Genomic DNA, 17,822 nt, shown 5'->3' on the forward strand with positions numbered 1-17,822 from the left:
TTACAAAGTAATGAAATCCCAAAAAGATCTCAACCCATTTTCTTCACAACTTTTCCGAGAGAGCACACGCCTTCAAAGATTTTACTTCGCGAAATAATTTCGCTAATAACGCTTTGCGCTCACACGGGTATGGTATGCAACCATAGGAATTTCATTAGATACACACGCGTTTGTTTGTTAAGACGCTTTCCATTGCTAAAAGTTTCTTGAGGCGGGTATAATTCCTTTGTTTGTTGTCGGGGTGGCGGGCGGGCTCACCCACTACGTTTTCTAAGTCATCGGGTCCAATTATGCCCCTTTGTAGGTTTTGATATGTAAATTCGCGATTTTATTAAACAAACCGGGATGCCATTCGAGGGCAGCGAGCCGGATTAATAGCTTCTTCAGATTTGTGTAATCGCTTTCTCTTAAGACAACATCAGTGGGAAGTCGCAGGGGATCAATTCTCTTTTAAGTGTGATGAAGAGAAAATGTATCATTTATTAAGTGGCATTAGTAACAAAATTGGGAAACAATATAGGTAAAATATTTTACAAGTAGTTTTACATATTTTAAATATGAATTAGAATTTCAATGTAAACAAATGAATTTCAATAACTTGTAAAATATCTGAACACGCACTCTAACGCCTTAACAATAAAGGCGGTTTTAGATATTTGTGAGCACCTTGGCCGCTCCGATATATCTGATGGCGACTGTACTTAGGCCTCTTAGTGCCACATGCACCTCTCACTAACCCGGGGTTAACCGGTTAAACCTGGAGTTACCATGGTTACCAGTAGAATTTGATACTGGTTTAATGGTTTAACCGGTTAACCCTGAGTTAGTGATTTGTCCCCCCGCGGGTTGCTCACCTTGTCGTAGTGGAGGGGCTTAGTAACCGTGGCTTGGTCACCCACGGTGAAGCGAAGAGGCAACCAGGGCCGGCCTGTTTGAGGCGCAGGCTGGCCCGAGGAGGACGCTCCAAGTGGGCTGGTTTAGCCCGCTTGTGATGCGCCGAAGGTGGGCCGTCGAGGAAGAGGAGTTTCGGTAAAATTCGGGGAAATTTCTGGTGCCCGTGGCTTCCTTGTGGCGGGCTCGGGGGGGGTCCGCTACAATGCAGAACGGAAGCCGAGGAGGAAGGCGCATCGTACCATCTGGCGCGCCTAGCGTGAAGGGCCTTCGGGCATTCGCGAAGGAGCCGCTCGTGGGCGGCTGCCGCCGGTGGGGTCGCGGATGAGTACGTAAGCGTTCCCGTAACCCCACCAATAGGGCGCCGACCGGTGGCATATGGGGGGTTTTTTAGTGGGTACACCGTGGGCCTCATTAGCATAGACGGGAGTCCCACATAACCACTCGGGATACCCCCCGCACCCGGGTGGTATGCGGAATGCATTTTCCCTCCTAACAAAAAAAAATGGGTTAGTGATTGGTGCAAGTGGCCCTAAGGTTTATAAATTTTCAACGATGTGCAATTTGTAATTGATCTCTATAATAAGTAGAGTTCTTTGATTACTTAAATTTTGAGCGATTTACTCGGTGCGTCGTTTGTCAGTTTCTAGTGCAGAATTTTAAGTAATCAGATTGGCATAGATATTTATTTCTAAAACTTGCTTTTACGCACTTCGAAAACGCACGGACTGAATTGTAATACTCGTAAAACTGAAACTGAACCAAACTAAATTACAGTTCTGTTGCATTACATTGATGACGCACTCGCGACAATGTACCCTAAATTGATCTCCATACGTAAACATAAAACGGTCCAAACGACCGAACTACCCATTCGATTTAAGCTTAATTTTTACCCCAGCACTATTAATAATTTACACAGGATAAAGCCAACGTTTGCGCCATATTACAACGCATAAATTAATTATGTCGTTCGCTTGTTTAACTGCGAATCAGATGAGTTTTATTGACAATATTGTTGGGAAAGAGCAATTTGCGGGATGGCCACACTGACGCCAAGTGGTCACCAAACAGGGGAACTGTGGGGCGGCCGGCAATTGTCAACTGGTCGTATTTAATAACATCGATAGTGATAGTTAGCCAGCGCGACGTTAAAGTTGAGGAGAAAGACTTCGTATTTTCAAATTTATTATATAAATAGTGTAAGTGCCAACTTACACTATTTGATGTATTTTTTAAATGCAAAATACAATATTTTATTTAATCGCACACTGTACTTTAATACTACATGTTTTTCTTAATTGTGTGTTTGCAGTTGCAGTATAGAAAGCAGTAGAAATTGTTAGGATAGGTTTAATAAACGGAGTTGATTTATTTCGTCGTAATGCTTTCTTGCTTAAGTCCAATTTAATACCTGGTAGTCCTGGTAGCACTTAAGCCTGAGGCGAGCTAGTTCCTGACTGGGATACGCCTCGAAAGGCGGGCAAAATCCGTCGGTAACTGGAGCAATGTATTGTGATTGTTCATGTTTACGCAAATCTCCTTTGCCTGGGGCACTGCGCTGTAACAAAACGGCGCATGAGTCCTTAAAGCTCTTATGCATATGAGACTTCTAGCGTTAGAAACTGAACGAGCTCTCTCCACACCTCTACAGCAAACTATCAGCGTCGGTACATGCAAATGTTTCCATCGCATTACTGTAACTCAATACTCGCACGAATGTACACAATTGCATTTGGGGTTGCAATGAGGAGCTGACACACCGGCGCTATTATTGTTCAAACAGGGGCTTCCGTTCGTGTGGACAGGCCTTATGCTACCATTACATATGGATGGACTAATAATTGCTGCGTGAATTTGCTTCAAATTTACTCAGTTAACTACTGTCGTGTCTTCTTATGGTATTAGGAAAAAGAAGGTTGTGAAGGTTCAGTCCTTGTCGAATTGTTGTTTATACTTTTTACATGTTACTTACATATCTACTTTGACTTTAAAACATTTTAGATTTGTTATAACGCGTTTGTTAAACTTTTGCATCGGCCAAGAGCATTTTGATAACTAAATATGGTTTCATGGTTATCATTTATCAGTGGCGCCATTTGCCTCCACAATATACCAGAAGCCGTAATTATTAGCACCATTTATCCATCTTTGGCAGACTACTCGTACGCGCAGTAATGGACACTAAAAGCACGCGCTGTCGCCTCGAATTAACACAAGCTTTTGTTATCATTCAATTTGATTCCGCCGCCGGCTGTTTTATTATTTTAATGAGCCTCAATTTTCAGCGATAATTGAATGCACGTCGTGCTTCGATTATTATTTCATCAAACGTACGGCTGACAGCGCGGTCCAATAGCACGCGTACATTTCAATTGTCCAGTGTATTTGGACTTCAGCCAAACAACGGACCGACTGTTATGATGTATGGAACTTCAGTATGATTAGCTTTTGTGTTTTACTAAGGTTTAGAAATTCGTCACTTACTAAATTATATTGATGAAAACAGATATCATATGATGTCTCATCTGATTTACATCGTCGACATAGTACCTAATGTAAGTTCTATAGGTACCTATACAATAGCAGCACAAAAAGGCAATATTTACCAAAACTGTGTTAGCTAATATCCAACTGAGAATAATACCTAGGTACCAAATTATGTACTATCTTCAGTTAATAATCATGATCTTTTTTGTCTATAAATAATCAGGAATGTCTTCTGAATATGCTATACGTTTACTCGTTCACCCCTGATAACAGTATGCGACACTTAAACAAGTAAATTACAGTTAATTTTACATCTACCTACGCACGTAGTTAGTTGACTTAGTGCCGTCGATTTAATAAAGGGGTGCCTTTGATTTGTAGCTGGAAGCATGGGCAATATTTGTAAATAAATGAAGTAATATAATAGTTACCGATACGAACAAACACTGTATACATCAAATGAACATTAAGAAATGTGCGTAAGAGCTATTAATGATTGCTACTTAATTATAATTTCCACGTCCATAATGTTATGTCGACGAAAGCACCCCGGTCGCTTGACGTACGCAAGTGACAAGTGACTCGTGGTTGAGTCGGCACCGCAGACCGCAGCACGAGCCGTTGCTACCTTAGCCAGACCGAAGTGTTCAGTCCTGAACCCTGTTCGATTAAAATGTGTTCTGTTTTTATTACGGGAATCCACTAAAATTTTTGATGATTTTAGCATTTTATCGCAGAAACTTATGAGCAAACTACAAAGCAAAGCGCATTGGATAATTGCACAATGCATGCAATGTTCCTTGGTGGTCAGCTACGAATCTAAATACCCGTAAATCCTTTAAAAGACGAATCATTTCGTTCACTTCTTTAAAGCAATTAACTGCAAGTGAGAGGTTCGTTTTGACAGCTCTCTTCGCGTGACCGGTGTGCTTAATACGTTTTTTTTTCTTATTCATACAGAGGTCGAGGAAATTGATTAGGTCTATTAACTTGTTTCTAAAAGTGACAGCCCTGGCTATTAAAGATGGCCGCGGTTAGATTCCAATTTGAACATTTTGGATCTGATAGTGGAATACCTAATTATGAAGTAGGGAAGTGGGTTATTAACAGGCATCGTAAACTGCGAGCGAAATCCATTAAAGTACTAGGGTTTTCATACATCTAACTGGTTGTCATACGTCATTTCAATGGATTTCGCTCGCAGTGTACGATGTCTGGTTATTAACAAGGTATTAATGTCATTTTTAACGTTAAGTAGTTCCTCCGGAACTGGATATATATTGTGATGTGCGGTGATCTATTTAATGTTGTCTTGTAAAAAATTACTAGATCGATTAATAACTTTTGTTTTTATCATTATTTCTAAATGTTTTACCATTTTTCCGCATATATCGTAGCATTTTTTAATAGTAGATTGTTAACCAAGTAATGAATGGCACTCATTTCTGCCGAGGTTGTTTAAAATGGTGCTTTTCACCCGAGTTGAACACTACTTCTCATTTCGAATACGAGGAAAGTAAAACATATGTTTTTTACAAACATGACTAAGTATAATTTATTATAGCATTTCTTGAGGGTACTTTTAAAGCTTCAATTAACCATTTAGGTAAAAATATCGTTATTTATGGAATGGGGAGCTAAATATCAGAATGGAAATTGTATAACAAATCCATTAAACCATATTTCAATCGCTTATCGTAAAAAAAAAAAAACCGGCTAAGTGCGTGTCAGACTCACGTTCCAAGGGTTCCGTACATTACACAATTTTTAACAATCTATTTTTAGGGTTCGGTACCCAAAGGGTAACAACGGGACCCTATTACTAAGACTCCGCTGTCTGTCTGTTTGTTTGTCCGTCTGTGACCAGGCTATCTCACGAACCGTGATAGCTAGACAGTTGAAATTTTCACAGATGATGTATTTCTGTTGCCGCTATAACAACAAAACACAATAAAAACAGAATAAAATATATATTTAAGTGGGGCTCCCATACAACAAACGTGATGAAATGTGATTATGTCGTTTTTTGCGCAATGGTACGGAACCCTGCATGCGCGAGCCCGACTCGCGCTTGGCCGGTTTTTTTAAATGTGAAACGTGAGTGAAATGTCTTTAAAAAACCCGTAGGGGTCGGATCAAAAACTAAGTAATCAAGTCCGACTCACGCTTGACTGCACATTTCTAGCGTAAAAAACTATTTTGTGTTTCGGAGATAAAGGGGGGAATGGTCATTTTTGACTATTTTCTTGAATAACTTCTAAACTGCATGTTTATCCTAAAGTTATAAAAAAATATGTTTGAAATTCTCACAACGAGCTCTTTCATTTAATATGTAACACGATATAGTTTGAAAAACTTTATTTTTTAATTTTCTCATTTACCCCCCAAAGGTGACCCCATGTTTAAAATTCATTTATTTACGTTACATGTCTATCTATGGGTCACAAACGTACACATGTGTACAAAATTTCAACCTAATTGGTCCAGTAGTTTGGGAGAAAATAGGCCGTGACAGACGGACAGACAGACAGACGCACGAGTGATTCTATAAGGGTTCCGTTTTTCCTTTTGAGGTACGGAACCCTAAAAAATCGTACTTGGAAAGTTAAATGCTCTAGTGCAGACACTTATCACTTTCTGCACACTTTTTAGGACAACAATAACCCCCTTTCAGAGCATGAGAATTGAAAATAACAATATGTATGCATGCGTGTCAGCCATGTAACTTGGTGTTTTGCTTCAAATATCGTGATTTATATTGTATGCACTCAGTTGTGAATGTACTCTTACTATAAAGTAAATACGGACATAATATGTTTTCATATTCGTTGTTTCTGGCAGTGAAATGTTCTATTTGAAAATCTTTGGTACAGTTTATAAGTAAGTAAGTGAGTCAATCATAACCCGGATATAGAACACAATAGAATGATTCCCACATGCCGACAAAACAAAACAAGGTTCAAACATAGCCTAAACGCTGAAATAACAAATTGATTACAACACGACCAGTCTTGCTTATAATCCCAAGATACAAAAGCCAACCCGAACTGAACTTTCTTAAACAAGGGCAAGCTACCTATAAAATTAAGACAAGTCATTGAAAAAAAGACATGTAACAGGCTTTTAAAGCTATAGTGTACCTATTTATATTCCATTTACCGTTTAATTTAACCTATTTAGTTCGATACAGCCTTTTATTAAACTTCTTTAAAGGGATCCCCAATGACCTTCGACCTGAATCCCTTAGTTTTCTAATGTTTTTTGTTGCTTATCATATTAACAGCAACGGCTTCAAGCAATATTCTTACCCCATATTAACTTCAAAGTTCATTGTCTTCGAGATATTTGGCATCAAAGATAAACAATTTTAGGCCAAAAAAACTGGTTTTCTGGCCATAACTTTTGTGTTAATTAGTTAAAAATTAAAACCGGGTCTAGAGTTTTTAGAGGCGTCAAATACGAATCCAAATATGTAGATTTCATATATGTAAGATTCACAGCAATTGAGATAGGAAAAAAGTGCTTTTTTAGACAATGTTTTAAAAAAAATTATAACAGAATTCCGTGAGGCACTGACATATTAAATATATTAAACCGGGTCACTCACGTTTATAAAGTCGATGATCGCTCGACATGTTTCGCTCCATAACGAGGAGCATTTTCAAGGAGCGCCCGCGTTGGTGGCCCGACGCAGATAGAATAATAAAAATTTATAATGTTTATAAAAATCCAAAAAATTAGTGTTCAATTCTTTCAAAATCCGGTAGACAAAAATGGAGATAACAGATTTAAGAACGAACGTTGAAAGAATAACACAGTCGGTGATAAGAATAATATTAAAAATGATTATTTAAACAAAATAAACTAAATGAAACAGAAAAAAATTAAACTGCTTCTCCCAATAGGGCCAAAAAAACTGAAATAGGTTGCAGCTACTTTAAAGATGACTAGGTAGTATATATGTCGGCGGCAGATCGTAAAATCGGGCATATCGAGATATTCCTAGGCATATCATGAAACGCCGCCCTTTCACGATCTGACTAAGAATAACCCAGGCATATCACGATCTGCCTAATAAAAGAGGCGGCAGATCGATCATACCAATTGTATTCGTTGATTTTCCTAGCTTCATAACGGGCGCATCGTATAATAACATGGAACCGGGCATTTCGTGATCTGACTAGCGACAACTAGCCATATCGTGCAATCTTCCAGGGTTTCAAGTGGAAAGATAAATATCAATTATAAATTAGAATTATATTGTATTAAGCGACTATATTTTACGGTTTTACAACAAAACAAAAGCTTTTCCGCCATTTTGCCGCAAACCAAATTGCAAAATCGCCGTGAAGGGGTGATATTCCTAGGCAGATCATGAAACGCCGGCATTTCATGATCTGCCTAGCGACCACTAGCTAGCCATATCGTGCAAACTTCAAGTTGAGATATTCCTAGGCATATCATAAAACGCCGCCATTTCATGATCTGACTAAGATTAACCCAGGCATATCACGATATACCTTACAAAAGAAGCGGCAGATCGATAGGAGCAATATATTCGTCGTAATTCCTAGCGGGCGCATCATAAAATAATTGCATTTTTTACCAATGGTGGCGCTGCATTCTATGTGGCGCTGCGTCCGCCAGTGTTGCCAGATCGTACCCATTAGTGCAGAGTAAATTTAAAAAATGTAGGCGCGAAGGAATATCGTAGGTACGTATCTTTTGTGAAAATTGTGTATTGGTAAAGCGCCCTCCAGACTATGTGTGTAAATCGCGGCGCGACGTCGCGGAGATGACGTATGACTCCACACTCGCACAACTTCACGGCGATTTCAATGCGACGATCTTCCTAGGAATATCACACCTTGAAGTTTGCACGATATGGCTGGTGGTCGCTAGGCAGATCACGAAATGCCGGCGTTTCACGATCTGCCTAGGAATATCACAACTTGAAGTTTGCACGATATGGCTAGTGGTCGCTAGGCTGATCATGAAATGCCGGCGTTTCATGATCTGCCTAGGAATATCACTCCGTGAAGTTTGCACGATATGGCTGGTGATCGCTAGGCAGATCACGAAATGCCGGCGTTTCATGATCTGCCTAGGAATATCACAAACTTGAAGTTTGCACGGTATGGCTAGTGGTCGCTAGGCAGATCATGAAATGCCGGCGTTTCATGATCTGCCTAGGCATATCACCACTTCACGGCGATTTCGCAGTTTGGTTTGCGGCAAAATGGCGGAAAAGCATCAGCTGATCGAGTTTAACTGTTAGTTTATCTACAGCATCATATGTGATTTAGCTGTTTTTCCATTTTGTTTTTTTGTAAAACCGTAAAATATAGTCGCTACTCGCTTAATACAATATAACTCTAATTTATAATTGATATTTATCTTTCCACTTGAAACCCTTGAAGATTGCACGATATGGCTAGTTGTCGCTAGTCAGATCATGAAATGCCGGCGTTTCATGATCTGCCTAGAAATATCACACCCTACTTATTTAATATGCCTAAACGTCGCCGGGCAAATCGTCAAACGTTGAGGTTTGAACGATATGGCCGGTATTCGCTAGTCAGATCGTGAAATGGCGGCGTTTCATGATATGCCTAGGAATATCTCGATATGCCCGGTTTTACGATCTGCCGCCGACATATACAATAATAATCGCATAATTGTTGTGTCTCTCCCATTAATATTAATCTTGTCTACAAGTTTTAATCAAGTTTACTGATTTTGATTTAAGCACCACGCAAAGCCACGCGTAGCCATTGCTAAAGCTTCATCAGAGGATGCGCTAATATCTCGACTACAAAATGCTGAAACCGAAAAGGAAATTTTTAAAATAGCCAAACAACGTAATAAACAATCACAAGATTTCAAACAGAACAAATACATCAATGATAGTTTAGGAAAATTACTAACAACAGACGAAGAAATAAATAGAAGGTGGCACGAATATTATCAAAAGCTGCTGAATGAAGAATTTCCACATCAGCTAATGACACTACTCACTCCTATTCATGGCCCTATAGAAGTCATTACACCTACTGAAGTTAAAACCGCTATAACTGCAATGAAAAATGGCAAAGCTACAGGCCCTGATGAATTACCTGCAGAATTATGGAAAAAAGCTGGTGCTTACGGTGTAAAATGGCTAACAAACCTATTTAACCTTATATTATCTAAAGGAACTATGCCTGATATGTGGAGACTGAGCAACATGATACCATTCTATAAGAATAAGGGAAATATAGCAGAGTGTGGAAATTACAGAGCGATCAAGCTGACGTCACATACCCTTAAGATCTGGGAAAGAGTAATGGTCAAAAGACTTTATAAACTCACAACCATCTCATCTAACCAGTGTGGCTTTACTGCGGGAGTAGGCACTACGGATGCGATACACACTCTACGGATACTAATGGACAAATACAAAGCCCTTAAAAAGGATCTGCACTTGGTCTTTATAGATCTTGAAAAAGCTTTTGACCGAATACCGCGTCGACTCATATGGCAAGCACTCAGGGCCCAACAAGTACCGGAACAGTACATAAGTATCGTACAAGACATGTACAACAATGTTACCACCCGAGTTATTTCACCTGCTGGCAAGAGTAACAGCTTCGAAGTGAAAGTCGGCGTTCACCAGGGATCTGCCCTCAGCCCCCTGCTCTTCAATATCCTCATGGATTACATCACCAAAGACCTGCAAAAACCGGCCCCATGGACACTGTTATATGCAGATGATGTAGTCCTAGTAGAGGAATCACTGCCGGAACTTCAAAGGAACCTCGAAGCATGGCGGGCGGCACTAGAAGACAAAGGACTAAGAGTGAGTCGGCAGAAAACTGAATACATGCATTGCAATTTCTCTAACAGCGACATATGCACGCAGTCACTACCCACAATCGATGGAAATCCTTTGAATAAGGTTGAGAAATTCAAGTACTTAGGGTCCGTTGTTAATACTAAAGCCGATAACGTAAGTGATATTGAAAGCAGAATAAAAACAGGATGGCTCAAGTGGAGATCTCTTACTGGAGTTCTCTGTGACGCAAGAATGCCAATTAAAACCAAGGGTACCGTGTACAAACGAGCAGTGAGACCAGCTTTACTTTACGGATCCGAATGTTGGGGAATGAGAAAGTGTGACGAACAGAAAGTACATGTCACTGAAATGAAAATGCTGCGCTGGTCTGGAGGTGTTACTCGATCAGACAAAATTCGGAATGAGTATATCCGAGGCACTTTTAAAGTTGCAGAGATACATCATAAGATGCAGGAGGGCCGATTACGCTGGTATGGCCATGTAATGCGCAGAGACGAACACCACATGACGAGACTAGTTATGGCTATAGACGAGGGCAAGAGAGGCAGAGGCTGCCCACCAACCAACTGGACTAGAACCATCTCCAAGGACATGACGGAGCTAGGCCTAACGCCAGCAATGACTCAAGATCGCAACAAGTGGCGATCAAGTATCAGGAGGGCCGACCCCAAATAGGGAATGCGCCAGGAGAATGATGAGAATGATGATGATGCAAACTTAATCGTCCAACCACTAACATTTGTTATATTTAGTATTCTATGAACATGTTTTATGTTAAGATTCTTTGACATTTTCCTGGTATTATATTTCACCGTATACTTCTCTAGTTCTCTACGAAACATTTTTTTTCCGCTACTCGTCTTTAACTTACACCAAAGAGTACAGTAGCGCGGCTAGTCTCACTCAGCGTTCTAATATTTAATAGTTTTATGATGTATTATCAAAACAAATCTCAACGAGTTAGTCTGAAGTACGTACGTTTCGGTTGCAACCGTTCAACTTATTGATCTTGATAGTTTTGATGTTTCAAATTTGTCTCAGATTATCTCTCTCGTAGTATACCCATATATCATATCATATAACAGACACTCTGACAGGAAATTCAAGAGAATACCTACTCGTACCTAAATTCCGACTATTTTTGCAGTAAAATATATTTGACAATATCCAAATAAATTCTGAATCAACACTATGCCATAACAGCAGGAACAGGAGCATGATAATCAGTACCTATCTATAATTCTATACACGATGAAACCGCGCGACAGAAAAAAGCGCGATTGTCGCGGTGTATGAGCAAAACCGGTATAAAGTAAAGAGAAGACGTCTGGCATTTAGCCCGGCGCGGACGCACACATTATTCATGTCTACTAATTGTAATTTCTCTATGCTGAATATTAATAAATGCAATTAGCCTAGTGCCTTCACGATCACATAACGCTTTTTCCATATTTTCTGCTCAACATTAATTGCTATTACCAATTGATTGGCATAGATACACGATAAATAAATAACCTTATTTTTACGCTCATTTAGTCCTGGCTACGAAAATGTAGTTAAATTGATATAAAGTATCAAGATTATCTGGTCAGTAGTACATGTGTAAGCGGTCGATACAAAAGGACTTAACATATTTTTTTAACGTATTTTATTATGAACTTCTGCTCAACACCCAGATGTTGAGTCTGATCAAACAAATTAATATTTAAATATATTTCTCGTTTCTTTGTATTGTAAGCATTACAGAATTGATTTATGAATAAATTTGCTTCCTACTGAAATTCTTAGCAGTTTATTCAACTAAATAATATTTTCGTTGTATGCTAGAGAAGTTCCCAAAAATATAAATAAAATATGCAAATTATAAATACACAGGTAAGTACCATGTAGACATCGAAGAAACTGTAACTAAAATTGTAAAGTTGTATAAAAATGAGGTAATGCCTTGGTTATTCGTGTTTTTCGGCTGGCCGTCGACGCCGATGTTTTTCTAATAACCTGTTTAACTAATCATAACGTTTATTTTCGTTCGAAACTGAACGATCACACGTCCGGGACTATTCTGTTTCAAATCTTTCGCCTGTTTGTTTTCATTCATAAAATTTTTCATTAAGCATACGCTGAAATTAAACACGACACTATCGAACGTAAAAATTTATGTCTAGTAGGTAACCTAAATTGTTCCTTTTGTAAATACACTGACTAAACACGAAAGCCGTAGGTACTGCTAGCATTGCTAGCAAGCATTTCTATAAATATTAGGACCGGACCGTTTTAAAATGTTGCATCTATCTTTCAAGTGTCCTTTTAATGGATGGTAACGAAAAACGCGCTCAAGTTTTTGTCCCGATCCCGATGCCTGCTTGTTTAAAAGCTGCCGATGGCATACGAATCACCTATGAGATATGACTTGACAAAATTAGATCTGAAGATTAAAATTAATTAATTTGTGAAGTTACAATGTCGACGATGCAGATAGCTCGTTAACTTTTTTGGACCTTTATAAAAAAAATACTACAAACGGTTGCTACTCTTACGGTAGCAAAAGTTTAGTTTATCCTTGATGAACCGTGTCAATATAAAAGAAAACTATTAGGGGCGCAAAAGTCGCATCCGACATGGACCTAAATTTTTAATTTTTTTTTATACATTTCACCACAATGTTGTAGGCGCCGGGAAAAAAAGTTAATTATTTATTAGTTATAACCCTCTGTCTGTTCAATGGCGCATTGTAAAACGGGGCCTTCGCCTCTCGTAATGCTGCAGCCCACCTGCTTAACGAGCTCTATAACTTTAATTAATAAGTACTTTGTTTTAACAGTTTGGATTACAGAGCGTTAAGTTCAACCAATAATGACAATGTATGGTCTAAACAAATTTAAACCTACATTTAACATTAAGATACTGCACTAAAGGTGACGTGTAAATAAGTGCTGTGGAGTTAAATTCTATATTTGTGATTTAATTTGAATGGTGCAGGGCGTGTCGCAGGAGCGACCGGTCACCCGTTCAGAAATTGTATAAGTTGTGCAACGGCACCGGCGAACAATTGTCCAATATAGGCGTGAATGGCAACCGGACCAACGCCCACCAACTCCAAACAAAACATGCCAAATGCACGCATCCCATGTTGACCATCGACGAGTGAAAAATAAACTGTCACAAAGAGAAAATCATTAACGATCCATTTAGGATTTTACAAACGCAAACAAAACACGTCAAACGCAAAGTGCGGGGCTTAATCCAACAAAATAATGTGTAAAATAATGTAAAGACAGACAGATCAGCAGATACCTACACAAAAAACATATATCGTTATACGTTAGAAAAGTCTGGCAAAGCTTGTTAGAAAATTCAAAATCGTATCTAATGAAATTCGTCGGTATATAATAGTTAAAAAGGGAATTTCATAGAGGCTTGGTAGAAATAAAATAAAATGATAATATGTCGGGAGCTATTACTGTCTGACAATAGGGAAGGACAAAAGGGAAGCGAGGATGGCTCTTCAGCGAACACGATTAAGTTACATTGATGTCTCGTCTGCTAAAACGAGAAATATGAAAGGCGTATTGAATTTGCTAAAGACGTTACTGATTTTTTAAACTTGATACTGCTCTGTGTAAGTAAATTGTAAGCAAAAACTACGTAGAATTCAAAAATGATTCTTAATAAGTTCATACCTACATTTAGTAAAAAATATCAAACGCTAAATGATACCTTTGATATAAAGTACAAAGAAACAGTACTGAAGCCTCTATATCAAAAGGGTAATTCTTACTGTGCGGAAACAAAACAGATTTTCAAGTCTTTCTGTAGATGACGTCTCTTTTCCATTTGGAGCAGTTATCGAGTTTCCTTTGTAATTAAATATTGAAATTAAGAAATGAACAGTCGCTAATTACAAGAGGTTGTCCCTTGAGGGCTGATTAGGTCGCTCAGCATTAACAGAAAGGGATGTCGGGGACGCGGCCTCTTATTACAATTAATATTTAAGATTTTGTTACGCCGCCAACATTACCATCAATATATGATTTCTGCAAGGTTAGGTAAAGGCTGTAAGAGATAAAGCTAGCGGAGTCGCTAGCTTTATCTCTCACACTTAAAAGTATTTTAATATTTCAAGAATAATCTGTATTTTGTTGTCGTTTAGCCTGTAATAATAATTTTTAAGTTTGGTGTACATGATACGAGTTATGTTTATGTATCTAAAACTATTTAAACCTTACTTGTAAGACTTTGTCAATTTATCAGTTCGGTATACATCATATCAATTTTGTTATGAACCTGATGAATAACCGATAATCACAAAAAATAAACAGGGCGATTACAGTGTTGGCAACGCTGGAATCATAAATAAAATCAATGGACATTTCAATTATTTGGACCGCGTGGCGTGCGGTTGTGATATTCGTGCCGATGCCAATAAAGCGGACGAGAAAGAAACGACGTGTCATTTGTTAGTTATATATTGGATTGGCAATCATACAAAGATACGCATCGCAAGTTTTTTTTGCTTAGCCTACTTATAATCTGAATAGCGAACTTTTATAAATGTATTTGGTTTAAAAAGTAAGGCTTTGTTAGATACGATTGGTACTTTAATTACGAGAAAAAAGAGCTGACAGCCATAATAACATTTCATGATGAAACTATCAGATCGCAGTAGGAACAGTCCGGTAATGCGGCCGGAATGTCTTTATTAACTGTCATGGAATCAAGCGGAGCTCCAGGAGCTGTTTAATACCCTATCAAACAAACGTAATTAGTTTTGTAAATAAAATGCCTCTGAGAAATTGAAACGTAGCTACCTGGCCGGTGCAGTGACTTGCCACATTCAATGCTTGTATGTATAAACTACAAACAGTGTAAACTTCATGTAGAATAGGTACAGTCAGCATCAAATAGATACTAATAAGTATGTCATACTTAGCTTCCTATGGCATCAAAGACGTATTGCAATACACATAATATTTGGCCACTTTGGCTGTCACTATTTATTTGATGCTTTCTCTACCTGTGTGGGTACATATGATATCTACATGATTTAATTGTAGCGGAATGATCACACTCAATCAATCAATCATTTATTTGCTATCAGTAAGCACAGTTGCATGCATGCAAATACAGTTCAATTCACTTATAATAAATTACAAAATAACACAAATAAAACAAACAATCAGAACAAAAATTATAGTATACAATTTAAATATGGATGGAAACATATTAAGTTAATTTAATACTTTAGCAAAGTATTCGTCGATAGAATAATATGGCCTATTTATAAAATATTCTTTCACTTTCATGTCAAATAGTTTCATATCGTCACAGTCCCTTTACAATGGATATCCAAACATATCCGATACAGATACAGCGATACTACGGTCAAAATTTTATTGTCTATGAACATAGTTCTATGTGTGATAGGTACTCTAAGAGTAGCCTTCTATGATACTAAGGGCTTTTTTTGTTTTAACAGGATAGAGTTCATAAATTGACACCGTTTCCCCAAGCTTCGATGCAATAGCTAATTATACTTTCAAAATAAGAGTAATAGACACTTTTTAATATATAATATGACACTGGTCAGAATCATGCTTAAAGTTAGGCGTGATCATGATTCATGAATTATTGAAATTGGGAAATAAAGTGAAATAATACTTAGTAAGTGTCAAAAGCATCGGAACGATATTTATAAATAATTAACGATAATGTACCGATAAAATATATTTGTTTTAAATAGATTTTTCTACAATGCAATATTTGTGTCGTTTCCAAGCAAAAAGTCCCACTATGTCGCATGCCATAAGAACGCTTTGACAGGTTATTCTTATAGAGATATAATCAAATCTCGCCCTTATGGTAAGCGACAAAGTGGGACCTTACACTAGGCTTCGACACATTTGATCTTGAATTAAATTTTTCAGTTTTATTGGTAACAATTATAGTCTTAGTACCTACGAATATTTACTTAAAAGATTATTTTTTTAGCAATTCGTTGTTAGAGTAGATTGTTTGTTTTATTACTATACTGTTATTTTATTTCTTGTCGATTAAAAAATATTAATGTCAGTATTAAGGAAGAGGGGCTATTGTAATGTTTTAATTGACAGTTTCCGTCAAAATACTTAATTATAAAAAAACAGAACCGTTTGTAAATAATAAATGAGAATGTATTGTTTAAGTTTCCCCGTGTTCATTTGTAAGAAGATATTAAAAATAACTTTTGCGGGAAAGATAAAAATTAAATCCCCCCGTCCGGCGGGACAGGTAGCGCCGGGACAGTAGCATCTTGCTGGAACTGCATATAAAATAATTGTGCCCAAAATTATGCTCGCTAAACTTTTCTCCCCAAGGGTTTTTATTTAATTTTTATTTTTATGACACAATGAAACTCGGCTTTGCTTTCAGTTTTTATTGTTACTGCCTATGTGCCCTTTAATTTTTGGCTTCAATTAGGCTTTCTTTTTCTATTTTTAGTATAACAGTCTTTTTAATGGTGACTATTTGTGGCTTTAATTATAAAACTTACTTATTCTGTATCTCTTAAATTAAATTTTCATTTATGCATATTAGCACATCAAATAAAAGATTCAAAGTTAAGTGATTGTGATGAAGTCAATAACACGTCCTCTCTTCTTCCTCAGGTACTTCTCAAGGTAAATAGGTATCATGTGTATCCGAGGAAAGAACCCATCGCGCTCCCACCGGAACTCGTTACAGAATACACGGACGCGTTTTTATAAACGAATTTCATTTATCATGTTTGTACTGAACCCAAGACAAACTGCTACTCGGCTTGAGTTTACCGTAGATTAGATAACGGCCGTTTGTTTTACCGTGTCGACCGATTCCTGAGCCATTTTTAAGACAGAGCTCCGTTGTTTGGTCTAATATTCAGACGCTTCCGCAGGGCAAGGAACTTTTGAAAAGGAAATAACCTGTGTGACAAGGGATCCAGAATAAATTCTTAAATAACAGGGTTAAACTTACAGTTTCCAATTTGTTGCTTCTGGCATAGGTATGTTTAAATTTAACTTCAGTGTTCTGACAGCATAGAATGGCCCTAGAAATGTTAAATAGCCGAAGAGTAACATCAATGGAACCGAAACGAAAGAACACCAAACACTTTCAAACGATAGGTACCTCCTAAAAGTTTGCGTCTGTCACAAGATTCAATTTCCACCTAACATGACACTACCATGAACAGCAGATATTTTGGGATTAACAAACGGTTTTAAAAGAGTTTAATTTAACATGTAAACATTCCCATACGGGTTGTAACGTGTAAATAATCGGACGTACCAGAAAAAAATATACAGATTATGACTATTATAGCTTACGATAGACTGTCAGCCCGTTGCTTTTGTTTTTTTTTTAATTCTACACTCTGTAAAGCTTTAGACAGGGAAGGATGTTTACACCACGTGGACGTTATGATTTAGTGTCAGTAATTGGGAGTGAGTGTGAACACGTTTACTAAGAGTTGAGAATAGTAAATATAATAACAAAGACTACGGCGGCTATTCATAGTTTAGTCAGTGTTGACTTTGTTTATGTTTCCAATCGTTTCACGTGGCGCCTTTTAACTAAAGAGTGTATCGGCATT

At 37.8% G+C, this 17,822-nt stretch overlaps 2 protein-coding genes across 9 annotated transcripts in view; one reads left to right on the forward strand and one right to left on the reverse strand.

Annotated features, from left to right (window-relative positions):
* Positions 1 to 2,767, reverse strand: part of LOC134742860 (prolyl 4-hydroxylase subunit alpha-1) — a 162,655-nt gene extending 159,888 nt beyond the window's left edge. The window contains exon 1 of the mRNA XM_063676048.1: positions 2,764 to 2,767. The gene's annotated coding sequence lies outside the window, so the exon portion shown is untranslated. The remainder of the gene's footprint in view (positions 1 to 2,763) is intronic.
* The window catches only part of LOC134742441 (dachshund homolog 1), a 203,929-nt gene that overhangs the window by 72,081 nt on the left and 114,026 nt on the right, over positions 1 to 17,822 (forward strand). The window lies entirely within an intron of this gene.

The sequence above is a fragment of the Cydia strobilella genome, chromosome 1 (assembly GCF_947568885.1).
Source record: "Cydia strobilella chromosome 1, ilCydStro3.1, whole genome shotgun sequence".
Taxonomy (NCBI): Eukaryota; Metazoa; Arthropoda; class Insecta; order Lepidoptera; family Tortricidae; genus Cydia; species Cydia strobilella.